Genomic DNA, 15,241 nt, shown 5'->3' with positions numbered 1-15,241 from the left:
TGAATAAAGATGTTTCCTTTCCCCCTCTCCTGGACAGTCAGACACACTACACTCTATTCACAGCACACTTCTGCACTGCAGATTGCACAACGCCGAGCACTAACACTTTAGGTAGGAACATTTGGAGACTGAATGAATCTGTCCACTTTTATAAATAACATGTAATATTATCTCTCAGTTGAAAGTATTCTCACAATATCAGAGGCTATAATGAAGAAAATGTACAGTTTACTGACTATACAATATAGAATTCTAAACAGGTTTTTCTACAGTAATCCTACAAAATTCAGGATTACTGTAGGATCTCTCTCTCTCGCTCTCTCTCGCTCTCTCTCTCTCTCTCTCTCTCTCTCTCTCTCTCTCTCTCTCTCTCTCTCTCTCTCTCTCTCTCTCTCTCTCTCTCTCTCTCTCTCTCTCTCTCTCTCTCTCTCTCTCTCTCTCTCTCTCTCTCTCTCTCTCTCTCTCTCTCTCTCTCTCTCTCTCTCTCTCTCTCTCTCTCTCTCTCTCTCTCTCTCTCTCTCTCTCTATTCTCCCTTAGTTTTCCATCAAACACTTTTTTGTGGCTAAATAATCACACAATTTTTCAACAAAAGAAATGGAAAATGTATTTGCCAGTGTTTTAGTAATATATATAACAGGGGTCACCTCAGAACCAAAGAGTTCAGATTGCTCTCTTTAGGAAGCCTCAGCAATCTTGATAAAAATCACATCAAATCCACATAAAACAATCAAACTTTTTTAAATTCCAAATAATTGATTCCAGAAATATATATTTTCATCTGCCATGCCATTATGTGCAATCATGATCAGGTTTCTTGACTTATAAGGATTTATAATTACCATTTGAATTGCATGTGTTAGTTGCCTTTCAGGAAATCATCACATCTGGCATCTGCTAGAATGTAATTTCAGCAAATCAAACCTGAGTGTGAGACTATTGGTTGTCTGGCATTCCAGACTGTTTAATCAATCTAGCTTCAGACTGCTGCATAGCAACACCAGTTGGTAGGAGCTCAAGTGCGCACCCCCTGACAAAAACAAATCTAATACTGAACTACAGGGGAGGAATACGGCAAAATCCTGAAAATTATTTAATCCATTTTAAATCTAAAGCTGAGGAATATTATGAGGCACTAAGACGATAGGGTGTTACAAAGTTGCTTAGATGGTCTATTTTAAATTTCAGAAGCTGAAATATAGGAGATTGAAAAGGCATTTTACTAGCTTCAGATGACAGCTATAATGCCACAGTATAGTTTCATTATTGTGGGAGTAGAACTTAAAAATTGGTTTTTAAAGCACAGTCAAAATTGAGAAACAAAAACAACAGCAGTTTATCAAGAACAAACAGGCACCAGACTATCCAAATGAACTGAACCATCACATTTTCTCACTTTTTACCATCTTTCAATTTCATCAACATGTTTCAATATCACTGTAAAACAAACATTTATTCTTTGGTGTAACGTAATTAAATTCAGAACAATTTGAGTCAGTACCAAAATCTTTGGCTCTGTAAATCTATCAGTTAAGTATTTGAGCTCTGTCCTTCAAGTTATGAATGTCTACAGCAATAAAATCCATTCACAGACAGAGACAGGAAATGAGAGGAGGAAGTGTACTTTGCTTCCAAAGGTTGAGCTATCCTTCATAGTTGTGTATTCTTTGGTAAAAGTCCTGACTTACAATAACAATAAAAAAGATCCAAACTGCCACATTGTGCATATGTGTGTGACTGGTGGTTGTGTGGATACGTTTACCAACGGCCTCAATTTTGACATGCTTTTCGAGCAAGTATAAAATGCTCACTGATTTACTAAACAGAAGCACGCACTCTTTAGTCCCACGGTCCCTATAGGTGAACAGCTCTAACACTACATTTTAACACTCAATTTAAGGGAAACATGCACTTAAAAATCACTTAGTAACTACTGACAGGTAAGAGATAATTCAAAATGATCTTTACCCAGCGAAGAGCTGGACAAAGGGGGATGAGAGAGAGACAGAATGAAGAGGTATATGACAAGGTGGTGGTTTTGACAGTTCAGCTACCGGTTAAGGGGATAGGGGACGACAGGAGAGAGAGAGGGAGAACTCACTCTGGCCAGACCTCCATTCCTCAGCCCCCCAGGGGGTAGAGCCACAGTCACAGCCCCAGCAGCCAGCCCTGCCGCAGGGGAGCGTAGCCAGACACCCACCCAGGACACCCGTCCCCCAAACAAACCGATCCGGGAGGGAACCACCGCAAAGGGAGAAGCGGCAGGAGGTTTCCAATGCAGCTGGGCACCGGGCAGCTGCCAAATCACCGCCACGCTTCTCTTCTTCCTTTCTCTCTCTTTCTGTCAATCCCTCGCTCCAGATCTGAGAGAGGCCCAGGATTGGGAGAGCGGAGGGAGAGAGAGAGAGAAGGAGAGAGGGTGAGTCAGGCACACAGACACAATAGATAGCCGTGGCTTTGACAATGCCTTCCCCAAACGCCAGAACCGTTGCTCCCTCTCCATGACACCCGCATTCAGCCAGACAGACTACGCTGGACACAGACAAAGGCAAGTGCAAAGAAGGATGGAAAGAATGGAGAGAGCAAGCAGGGGATAGCGGAGGGGGAAAAGGGGGTTAGGATGAATGGTAGGGTAAGATCGGCGAACTGCGCTCACCTTTCGTCCGACTCTTTGTTGTGTGTGTGTTTCATTCATTTTCCGAATTTTTGCATAGTAATCCATCACAAAGTTTGGGACAGAGTACTGCGACCGTAATGCGATGAGTACTGTTTTGTATTTTCATATTCAGCCTTGCGCACTTTTCGTAATATGGGAAGTGTTTTTTCCCCTGCATGCGGTCATTGTCCAGTCCTAGTTGGTGATCACATAGAAAAGGAAAGGAATGTGAGATAGATAGTCAGCTCAGCTGTTGATGTTTTGCTGTTGTTTGCCCTGAATCCTTCCTGCTTCTCTACACAGTCGCGGCATAAGGACTTTCTTGTCCCCCTCCCTCTCTATCCACTCACAAGTATAACAGTAAGTATAAGTAGTGCCAACGAGTGTGTGTGTGTGCGTGTGTGTGTGTGTGTGTGTGGTGGGGGGTGATTGCGTGTCTGAGTGTGTGTACCTGTGTGTGTGTGCGCGTCTGCTCGTGCATACATCCAGTGAGTGTATTAATAAGGCACCGGGTCGGTGTGAAGACCTGTCTTCAGCAGCTCATTAAACTTCTCACACCAATCATTCAACAGGAGCCTATAGGACATGGGAAACTGGGAAACACAGGAGAACAAAGGTATGGTGCACCCAATAGCACCTCCGCTACACTACCCCGACAGAACAGACCCACTTCCCTTTTTCTCAAACAATCGCAGCTTGGCTGTGCACTATGGGCAGGAACAATTCCCTTAGTAAGTGAGTGTAACAGACAGTTCTGCCTGCTCCACAATATATTGTAGCTACAGGAGCTATGCATACAGGTGTAGGATCTTCATTTGATCACCCTATTGCAGGAGAACTTTCCTGCAAAGCAGGAAATGTAAAACCTGTAGTGTATTTGAGGTTTAAAATGGCTTCTGAAGTTTGTCATTTCAGACTTGATTTTCCCTTACGAAAAATGCATCAACCCCTACAAAAATGTCCATTAATTATAATTCACATAATAATTCCCATTTCCTGTAGCTGCAGGATTATTTACCTGCAGTAGCAAACTAGCTCAAATTAAGATCCTACATCTGTAGTTTCATACAGACAGACCCAGCTGATAAAAAAGCTTGGTTTTAACGGTTCAGCAGAGAGAGGAAGCCAGGAAGGAAATGTGTTACAAAGCAGGCAGAGGAGGAACTTTTCTAGTGAACTAGGTAAGGCAAATACTGTATATGGCAATGGAGGAGGGACTATGGAGTCTTGGCATTTACAGTCTTTCAAAGACTGGGATGTAGGATTTGATTAGAAACTATAAGTATAGATACAAATACACAGTAGCCAAGTCAAAACTATTACTACCTGCTCTTCATGTTCAACCTGTGGTCCAAAACAGACCAATACAATATTTATGGGATTTGTTTATCAGGTTTGTGTTAAATCTACAATTTCTGAAGAAATGACTGTCAGTTGTAACTATCTGTGATCCATACTGTATAATTGAATTAAACATAAATATCTTATAAATAGTATATCTTATAAATATCTTATATATATATATATATCATTAAAATGCATGTGATCGAAATATTCCCTTTGAAGAATGTTACTACAGGGTATAGTCTGACAGCGTGGCCATATCTTATGCATGCAGTTTGTGTACAAATATGATGTGTGTGATGATGTGGTCAGTCTGTCTCCGAAGACAGGGAGAAAGAGGAAGGGAGAGATGAAGAGATGAAGGGAGGGAAGAGACAGGGAGACAGAGAGAGAAAAAAAGAGAGCGAGATAGAAAGAGAGAGAGAAAGGGAGAGATTAAAAAAGGGAGGGAGAGAGGGAGAGTCAAGGCGAGGCCAGGAAGAAATGAGGTATCTGATGCACATGCCCAGAGGAATAAGGCTGCTCGATACTTCTAAAGTCTTCACTTGTACTGCATGTATTATTTATACTCCCCACTGCAGCTGTCTCAGAGGAAAATTGAGATGTGTCTCTGTCTGATTCACAGCAGCTATGGGCCCCGGCACAGTGCACTGAGGAGCCATCCCCATCCGTTTGACCAAAAACCCAGGGAAAGCGTTTGTTGAGGGGGATATAGACTCACATAAATGAGTTATAGGAGGTGTTACCAAACTTGGTTACTTAACGCTGGTATAATACATTATGATGCGGTTAAAATGTGTTGTAAGACTTGTCATAAGCATGTATGACCTCCTTATGATATGTTCTTATCATCTCACAATGATTCTGAATAAATAGCAGCCATTTTGAGTCAAGTGACAGAGGGGCATAACTTTTTATAAGATTTATCATAAGACATTATAAAGGCTTGTGCATGTTTATAACAAGTAGGCCTAATGAAGCATTATACAGTAAGTAAATAAAGTGTTACCAGTGACAAACGTCTCTATGGTTCTTTTCTCAGACTATCTCTCATCACCCGGGAAGTTGATGGAAACTTTCCGCCCCATTCTAAAATATGTTAATCCTAATTTAATTAGTTATCAGAAAATGATCATTCATGAGGATGAGGACATCACAGCAACATTCTGCGAAAACATAACTTTTTTTATTAGCAGAGCTTTTACTTCAAGACAATTGAACACAACACAAGACATGCTATTATTACAATATCATAGCATGAGCATCTATGTCATGTATGATGTTCTGTCACATTCTCATCAACAAACTCAAATCACCAAATGACTCATTACAATTTTGCCCATATGAGTTATGCGAATCAAAAAAGACTTTTCCAGATGAACATAAACTCAACCCCTGTCTGTATGCTCTGCCCCCAGGGTACTCCTGGCACCTTCATTAATAGTCTGGAAGTGCCCAGAGGTTTTCTCCTTTTGGCAATCTGCGGCTTCATCGTTATCAGGCATTTCATCTAACCCATCCCGTGTCTGCCCAATGTGCTACTGCTTGATGATGACTCGTCACTGAATTTAACATAAAGGCAGAGAAGGATTTGTCTTGACAGCTTAACAGCAGCCAAGAGAATGGTTGCCTTACGATGGCAAGCCCCATACACTCTGCCTCACCAGATGTATATATTCATGGACATAGCTCAACTTGAACTGTCAATCTCTCGACTGCATGGTGTAAAATCTGAGAATATTAACATATGGACTATAGCACTTGGCAGTATAAAATCATTACTTTAAGATAAGTAGTTAAGTAAGCAGGTCCTGTGGGTTGGATGGGGAGGGGGGATAAATGAGTAATGTCTGTTGGTTTGTGGTTTTTTGTTTGTCTTGATCACAAAAAATAAGTATGATGTTCTAGCGAATCCACAGCTTCGCCGTTGAGGCAAGCCTCATAAAGCAACTACTCTAAACATGATTTGTCCAGACCGGACAGAAGCTATCTGAGGAGAGGGATTTCAATGGATACTTTGGTAGAAACGGCAGGGAAAAAAGCCACCCCAAAAAAGAGAGAGAACTAATCTCCTTTTTGGATGTTCAAATCCCTCAAAAGGAGAGTTCATTCAGAGTTTGCTCACAAGTCGACAAAAAACAACAACATTCTTCATAAACATAGCATGGGTGGAAAATTGACTTGGTGCACCTTTCATGAATGAGATACTAGCTTTTTGAAAGGGATCATTTTGGGGCAGCAACTAAAAGCTTAGCTGTGTTCGAAAACCCCAAATCAGGTGGAGGCACTTTATAACTAAGTGTAATTAAAGTGATACATCACAGCTAAACAAGCCTCATTTCATTACAATAACCTTCTATCTCTCACAGGCGCACAATTGTCTTTGCACCAAGGTGACAAAAGCACTGCAATAATTAGCATGAAAACAAAGATGGCCGCCGGTGTGGTGGTGGTGGTAAACGAGCAGTGAGCTCATGCAGTGTTGACCACCTTCCAGATGTGTTGATTGATACAGTGTCTTTTGACTGGTATCGATACACAGAACCATGTGTGAAACTGCACAGCCATGGAGCCGTGTGGGCGTTCTGCATTCAGAGCCTGCCGTTCTCCCAGCCGTGGGGAGAATGAGAAATAACTATGGTGGGTCCGAGTGCAGGCTGCAGAAAAGAGCAGCACATCTGCACCCAGCCAAAGCGGAGTGTGTTTGCTGGTGTGTGTGTGTGTGTGTGAGACACACTGTGTGTGCAGGGCCATCAATCACACCCACCATAGGGCCTTCACCCACGCATACGTGTGCATGCACACACTGCAATGCACATTCACATGCACACACACACACACACACACACACACACACACACACACACACACACACACACACACACACACACACACACACACACACACACACACACACACACACCCTCTCTCCCTCTCATAAGACTAACACAAATGCACTCTCTTATCACCTAACACACACACACACACAATCATGCACTTAGTGTCACTGCAGTCAGATCGATTAAAGTGAGAGAGGGATCAGGCTTCCTTTGCATTTCTGCACTTATTAATTCGCTGACTAACTCAGGCTTACGTGTTTGTGGAGAGAATCCAGTTAAGTGTGTGGGAGCCATTAGAGCAGCACCCAGAGATATACAGTAGACCACTGTTCTACAGAATGCCTCTATTTTGTGGAAAGAATGACATACTTTGATCAAAGAGCAGCAGTAGCTTTTCACATTTGAAACATGAAAGCCTGTGTTCCATACAGAACTCACAAACACATGTCTAGTAGGTTCTGAAGTAGGCATGCAATCTCACAGAGCTTCTTTGAGATCCAGTAGAAAATCAATTCACTTCAGTTTTCATTATATATCTTGACGCTGGTCCTCACAAGTGTACTCGAAGACGTACTCCTTAGATTCACTTCATCTTCCAGCTATGACATACACTACCTTTCCAAAGGTACGGTAGACTCCTCTGTGTGATTTCAGTGCTACATGTGAAGTGACTGAGATATGTAACATAAAGACGCATTCTCAGCATCCAGATCTTAGGAATAATGACTGCAATTCACAGATACCCCATGTCTTGGCCTGACAATTGACATCTACAGTTGATGTCATAATTCATTGAGAGCAATACTGGAAATAGACAACATTTTGATGGACACCATTATTTTGAAGACAGCCAGAGTCATGTCGAGTGAAGTATATAGACAGACACAGACAGACAGACACAGACAGGCAGACAGACAGACAGATCACAAACGCTGTAGAAAGAACTCTGCTAATTTGTCCTTGTCCACCTGTCCTTGCTATCGCTGCTTGTTATGCGTCGGAGGCACTACCACACAAAGCCGTCTCTTACTGCACTCCTCTCTTGCTACAAACAACCTGACAAATAGCTGGAGCCAGGATGAGTTACAATGTCACCAGCAGTCTACCAGCAATGGACCTACTGACCGGCCCTCTGCTTTACTATCTGTGTCCAGTGTCCCTAATGTCCAAAACCCCGTCGGCAACAAACAAATCACACCTGTCCCCTGTTTAAGTACCACCAGTAGCTAGTTTTGGGATTGGGGAGGAAAGCTGATATGAGCCCCTGAGGCGCTGTACAAGGTGAGACACTTAACCTGGGGGAGCCGACTGTTCTCTAGTCTAGACTGCGTCCCACATGGCACCCTATTTCCTATACACAGTCCACTACATTTGACCAGAGCCCTAGGAATAGGGAGCCATTTGGGACTCAACCCTGGACCTGTTGATGTTGCTTTATTTTGTTTACATCAAATACAAACATACACATACGAACAACAACTTACAGACGCACACAAACAACAACAACTACATCTCATCTGCCCAGACCCACATGCTCACACCCCCATCCCTACTGCCTGCATTATTGTTTGCCACATGGCCTTAAATGTTGATGTTGCTTTAGAAAGCACATACAGCGCATTCGGAAAGTATTCAGACCCCTTGACCTTTCCACATTTTGTTACGTTACAGCCTTATTCTAAAACGGCTATATAAAAAAAAAAAACTGAAATATCACATTTACTTAAGTATTCAGACCCTTTACTCAGTACATTGTTGAAGTACCTTTGGCAGCGATTACTGTCACCCAACGCACCCTAATCATCTCCAGCGCACCTGCACCTCATCATCTCATCACCACCCCTATATAGCCCTGGACTGTTCAGTGTTGTGTTGTGTGTGATTGTTAGTGTCATGTCGTGTACTCGCTCTTTGTTGTTCTCTTGCTCAGTGTTAAGTACACCTTTACATTGTTGATTCCTGCGTCTGCGTCCTGCCTCTTCGTATCCTCTGTACTCGTCACAATTACAGCCTTGTGTCTTCTTGGGTATGACGCTACAAGCTTAGCGCACCTGTATTTAGGGAGTTTCTCCCATTCTTCTCTGCAGATCCTCTCAAGCTCTGTCAGGTTGGATGGGGAGCGTCGCTGCACAGCTATTTTCAGGTCTCTCCAGAGATGTTCGATTTGGGTTCAAGTCCGGGCTCTAGCTAGGCCACTCAAGGACATTCAGAGACTTGTCCCGAAGCCACTCCTGCGTTGTCTTGGCTGTGTGCTTAGGGTCGTTGTCCTGGTGAAAGGTGAACCTTCGCCCCAGTCTGAGGTCCTGAGCGCTCTGGAGCAGGTTTTCATCAAGGATCTCTCAGTACTTTGCGCCGTTCATCTTTCCCTCGATCCTGACTAGTCTCCCAGTCCCTGCCGCTGAAAAACATCGCAACAGCATGATGCTGCCACCACCATGCTTCACCATAGGGATGGTGCCAGGTTTACTCCAAAACCTGGCACCATCCCTATGTGTGTGTGAAGACAAACAATGTGTACGAAAAGACAAACAATGTGTACGAAATGCTTCAGTCTGGTTTTAGACCCCATCATAGCACTGAGACTGCACTTGTGAAGGTGGTAAATGACCTTTTAATGGCGTCAGACCGAGGCTCTGCATCTGTCCTCGTGCTACTAGACCTTAGTGCTGCCTTTGACACCATCGATCACCACATTCTTTTGGAGAGACTGGAAACCCAAATTGGTCTACACGGACAAGTTCTGGCCTGGTTTAGATCTTACCTGTCGGAAAGATATCAGTTTGTCTCTGTGAATGGTCTGTCCTCCGACAAATCAACTGTACATTTCGGTGTTCCTCAAGGTTCCGTTTTAGGACCACTATTGTTTTCACTATATATTTTACCTCTTGGGGATGTTATTCGAAAACATAATGTTAACTTTCACTGCTATGCGGATGACACACAGCTGTACATTTCAATGAAACATGGTGAAGCCCCAAAATTGCCCTCGCTAGAAGCCTGTGTTTCAGACATAAGGGAAGTGGATGGCTGAAAACTTTTTACTTTTAAACTCGGACAAAACAGAGATGCTTGTTCTAGGTCCCAAGAAACAAAGAGATCTTCTGTTAAATCTGACAATTCATCTTGATGGTTGTAAAGTCGTCTCAAATAAAACTGTGAAGGACCTCGGCATTACTCTTGACCCTGATCTCTCTTTTTGACGAACATATCAAGACTGTTTCAAGGACAGCTTTTTTCCATCTACGTAACATTGCAAAAATCAGAAATGTTCTGTCCAAAAATGATGCAGAAAAATTAATCCATGCATTTGTTACTTCTAGGTTAGACTACTGCAATGCTCTATTTTCCGGCTACCCGGATAAAGCACTAAATAAACTTCAGTTAGTGCTAAATACGGCTGCTAGAATCCTGACTAGAACCAAGAAATTTGATCATATTACTCCAGTGCTAGCTTCCCTACACTGGCTTCCTGTTAAGGCAAGGGCTGATTTCAAGGTTTTACTGTTAACCTATAAAAAGCGTTACATGGGCTTGCTCCTACCTATCTTTCCGAGTTGGTCCTGCCGTACATACCAATACGTACGCTACGGTCACAAGACGCAGGCCTCCTAATTGTCCCTAGAATTTCTAAGCAAACAGCGGGAGGCAGGGCTTTCTCCTATAGATCTCCATTTTTATGGAACAGTCTGCCTACCCATGTGAGAGACGCAGACTCGGTCTCAACCTTTAAGTCTTTACTGAAGACTTATCTCTTCAGTAGGTCATATGATTGAGTGTAGTCTGGCCCAGGAGTGTGAAGGTGAACGGAAAGGCTCTGGAGCAACGAACAGCCCTTGCTGTCTCTGCCGGGCCGGTTCCCCTCTCCACTGGGGTTCTCTGCCTCTAACCCTGTTGCAGGGGCTGAGTCACTGGCTTGCTGGTGCTCTTTCATGCCGTCCCTGGGAGGGGTGCGTCACTTGAGTGGGTTGAGTTACTGACGTGATCTTCCTGTCTGGGTTGGCGCCCCCCCCTTGGTTTGTGCTGTGGTGGAGACCTCTGTGGGCTATACTCGGCCTTGTCTCAGGATTGTAAGTTGGTGGTTGAGGATATCCCTCTAGTGGTGCGGGGGCTGTGCTTTGGCAGAGTGGGTGGGGTTATATCCTTCCTGTTTGGCCCTGTCCGGGGTTTCTTCGGATGGGGCCACAGTGTCTCCGGGACCGCTCCTGTCTCAGCCTCCAGTATTTATGCTGCAGTAGTTTATGTGTCGGGGGGCTGGGGTTAGTTGGTTATACCTGGAGTACTTCTCCTGTCTTATCCAGTGTCCTGTGTGAATTTAAGTATGCTCTCTCTAATTCTCTCGTTCTCTCTTTCTCTCTGAGAACCTGAGCCCTAGGACCATACGTCAGGACTACCGGGCATGATGACACCTTGCTGTCCCCAGTCCGCCTGGCCTTGCTGCTATTCCAGTTTCAACTGTTCTGCCTGCGGTTACGAAACCCCTACCTGTCCCAGACCTGCTGTTTTCAACTCTTAATGATCGGCTATGAAAAGCCAACTGAGAGACCTGAGCACCTAGGACCATACGTCGGGACTACCGGCCGTGGTGACTCCTTGCTGTCCCCAGTCCGCCTGGCCTTGCTGCTATTCCAGTTTCAACTGTTCTGCCTGCGGTTATGGAACCCCCTACCTGTCCCAGACCTGCTGTTTTCAACTCTTAATGATCGGCTATGAAAAGCCAACTGAGATTTATTCCTGATTATTATTTGACCATGCTTGTCACTTATGAACATTTTTGAACATCTTGGCATGGTTCTGTTATAATCTTCACCCGGCACAGCCAGAAGAGGACTGGCCACCCCTCATAGCCTGGTTCCTCTCTAGGTTTCTTCCTAGGTTTTCGCCTTTCTAGGGAGTTTTTCCTAGCCACCGTGCTTCTACACCTGCATTACTAGCTGTTTGGGGTTTTAGGCTGGGTTTCTGTACAGCACTTCGAGATATTAGCTGATGTAAGAAGGGCTATATAAAATAAAATTGATTGATTGATTGATTGATGTGACGCTTGGCATTCAGGCCAAAGAGTTCAATCTTGGTTTCATCAGACCAGAGAATCTTGTTTCTCATGGTCTGAGTCCTTTAGGTGCCTTTTGGCAAACTCCAAGCGGGTTGTCATGTGCCTTTTACTGAGGAGTGGCTTCCATCTGGCCATTCTACCGTAAAGGCCTGATTGGTGGAGTGCTGCAGAGATGGTTGTCTTTCTGGAAGGTTCTCCCATCTCCACACAGGAACTCTGGAGCTCTGTTAGAGTGACCATCTGGTTCTTGGTCACCTCCCTGACCAAGGCCCTTCCACGATTGCTCAGTTTGGCTAGGCGGTCAGCTCTAGGAAGAGTCCTGTCTCGGAGCTCTACGGACAATTCCTTCGACCTCGTTGCTTGGTTTTTGTTCTGACATGCACTGTCAACTGTGGGACCTAATATAGATAGGTGTGTGCCTTTCCAAATCATGTCCAATTGATTGAATTTATCACAGGTGGACTCCAATCAAGTTGTAGAAACATCTCAAGGATGATCAATGGAAACAGGATGCACCTGAGGTCAATTTCTAGTATTTTTGCTTTGTCATAATGGGGTATTGTGTGTAGATTGATGAACAAAAAAATATTTAATCTATTTTAGAATAAGGCTGTAACGTAACAAAATGGGAAAAATTCAAGGGGTCTGAATACTTTCTGAATGCACTGTATTCATACAGTATCTACTCAGACTCTGGGAAATGCGTTTGACTCCATATAATGAGAGGGTGACTGTCACTTTTTATCTACATTGTCTTCCCTGTCTGTCTCTCCCTCCTCCCTTCCGTCACTCCCTTCCCACTAAAAATATGATAAAACATGAGGGGGAACCGGTCCAGACCCACAGGCATCCAGGCTTCCAGGCTCCCCTATCCCGGTGACAGGCAGGGAGAGGAGACCAGGACCCACACACTCCTCAGCCCCGGCTGGTGCTGCAGCAGTACCCACCGCTGCCCCACATTCCTCTCACTTAACTGGGGCTGCTGGGGCTGAGCTGAAACTCATTTGGCAGCCAGGGCCCTGAGAGAGATGGCTGGGGAGGAAACAGAGGAGGAGGAGGAGGAGGAGGAAGGTGTACGGCTGGAGCTCCAGACGTAAATAATGACCTGTCACGAAAGCGATCGTGTGAGTAACAGTCATTTTTGCATGTTGAAATAACAAAAGTGTCCTGGAGATGAATAGAAGAAACTACACTATGAAACAAAGATAAATGACATAAAGAATGATAGTAAAAAGTTTTGGAGCACCTTAAATGAAATTTTGAGCAAAAAGGCAAACTCTGCTTCATCATTCATTGAATCAGATGGCTCATTCTTCACAAAACCAACTGATATTGCCAACTACTTTAATGATTTTTTCATTGGCAAGATTAGCAAACTTAGGCATGACATGCCAGCAACAAACGCTGACACTACACATCCAAGTATATCTGACCAAATTATGAAAGACAAGCATTGTAATTTTGAATTCCGTAAAGTAAGTGTGGAAGAGGTGAAAAAAGTATTATTGTCGATCAACAATGACAAGCCACCGGGGTCTGACAACTTGGATGGAAAATTACTGAGGATAATAACAGACGATATTGCCATAACTTCAATTTAAGCCTAGTAGAAAGTGTGTGCCCTCAGGCCTGGAGGGAAGCAAAAGTTATTCCCCTACCTAAGAATAGTATAAACACCTTAACCAACTTACCAACCCTTAGTAAACTTTTGGGACAAATAATTTACTAAACCCTAAACCTCAACTAAATCTTGTAATGAATAATGTGGAAATTGAGCAAGTTGAGGAGACTAAATTGCTTGGAGTAACCCTGGATTGTAAACTGTCATGGTCAAAACATATTGATACAACAGTAGCTAGGATGGGGAGAAGTCTATAATAAAGCGCTGCTCTGCATTCTTAACTGCACTATCAACAATGCAGGTCCTACAGGCCCTAGTTTTGTCGCACCTGGACTACTGTTCAGTCGTGTAGGTCAAGTGCCACAAAGAGGGACTTAGGAAAATTGCAATTGGCTCAGAACAGGGCAGCACGGCTTGCCCTTGGATGTACACAGAGAGCTAACATTAATAATATGCATATCAATCTCTCCTGGCTCAAAGTGGAGGAGAGATTGACTTCATCACTACTTGTATTTGGAAGAGGTGTTGACATGTTGAATGAACCGAGCTGTCTGTTTGAACTACTGACACACAGCTCGGACACCCATGCATACACCACAAGACATGCCACCAGAGGTCTCTTCACAGTCCCCAAGTCAAGAACAGACTATGGGAGGCGCACAGTACTACATAGAGCCATGACTACATGGAACTCTATTCAACATCAGGTAACTGATGCAAGCAGTATAATCAGATTGAAAAAACAGATAGAAAATACACCTTATGGAACAGCCAGGACTGTGAAGAGATACACACAAACAGACACAAGCATACACACACACACACACACGCACTCTACACACACGTACTTTGTAACATTGTTGTATGGTGGTATTCTACACCTTACGGAACAGTGGGGACTGTGAAGCAACACAAACATAGACACATGCATACAAACACACAATAACATATGCACTATACACACATGTACACATGGATTTTGTGTTATAGATATGTGGTAGTAGAGTAGAGGCCTGAGGGCACACACTTAATATGTTGTGAAATCTGTTATGAATGTACCTTAATTTTGCTGGACCCCAGGAAGAGTAGCTGCTGCCTTGGCAGCAGCTAATGGGAATCCATAATAAATACAAATACAAATACAAATAGCTCCCGCCATTCCTCTCCTTCACTCGTACTGATGCTTTCAGAATGGCTGTTGCACATTGAGACAGCTGAACATGTCGAATATGGAGCACACAAGATGGACGCTAAACGATCTGACATGATAGGGCTTATGAGTGGCAAGGACCTATTATCTGAACGAATTACACGAGAAAAAAAGCCATTACGCACAGCTACACGGACACACACACACACACACACACACACACAGAGTAAAGGCTGTATATAAAATCATATTGATTTACTTTGATAACTTTGATATTTTCTTAAACCTAGCCCTTCCTCATCTGTGTGTGGTGTTATCGTCTTATGAAATGAGGTGAATATTAGATGAACAACCTGTATGTTGGTCCTGTATTTAGTGAGCTGAGAGAAGTAGTGTTTTATGAACAGTGGTGTGTCTTCATGGCCTGATGTGTGATGCTGTGTGTGAGTGAGTGTGTGTGTGTGTGTTTGTGTGTGTGTGTGTGTGTGGGGGGGATTGCAGTTGAAAATTAAACTAAAACTGGCAGTTTTAGAGAAATGTTGATTAATGTGCATGGTCCCTGTAAAAAAACATAAAGTAATA

At 43.6% G+C, this 15,241-nt stretch overlaps 2 long non-coding RNA genes across 4 annotated transcripts; one reads left to right on the top strand and one right to left on the bottom strand.

The window, feature by feature from the left end:
- Nucleotides 1–579: 579 nt before the first annotated feature.
- Nucleotides 580–2,742, bottom strand: LOC121565050. Its single transcript, XR_006000364.1, has 2 exons — nucleotides 2,655–2,742; nucleotides 580–2,361 (listed from the first exon to the last, which is right to left on the bottom strand). It is a non-coding gene; the product is annotated as an uncharacterized LOC121565050 (long non-coding RNA).
- LOC121565033 lies at nucleotides 2,556–5,261 on the top strand. Of its 3 annotated transcripts, none has more exons than XR_006000349.1 (3): nucleotides 2,556–3,014; nucleotides 3,227–3,270; nucleotides 4,624–5,261. It is a non-coding gene; the product is annotated as an uncharacterized LOC121565033 (long non-coding RNA). The 3 variants fall into 3 exon arrangements; XR_006000354.1 differs by having other exon boundaries at nucleotides 3,227–3,385; XR_006000352.1 differs by having other exon boundaries at nucleotides 3,227–3,389.
- The last annotated feature ends 9,980 nt before the right edge of the window (nucleotides 5,262–15,241 follow it).

Source organism: Coregonus clupeaformis, chromosome 5 (genome assembly GCF_020615455.1).
Source record: "Coregonus clupeaformis isolate EN_2021a chromosome 5, ASM2061545v1, whole genome shotgun sequence".
Lineage (NCBI taxonomy): Eukaryota > Metazoa > Chordata > Actinopteri > Salmoniformes > Salmonidae > Coregonus > Coregonus clupeaformis.
This window is presented reverse-complemented; position numbering and strand designations above follow the sequence as displayed.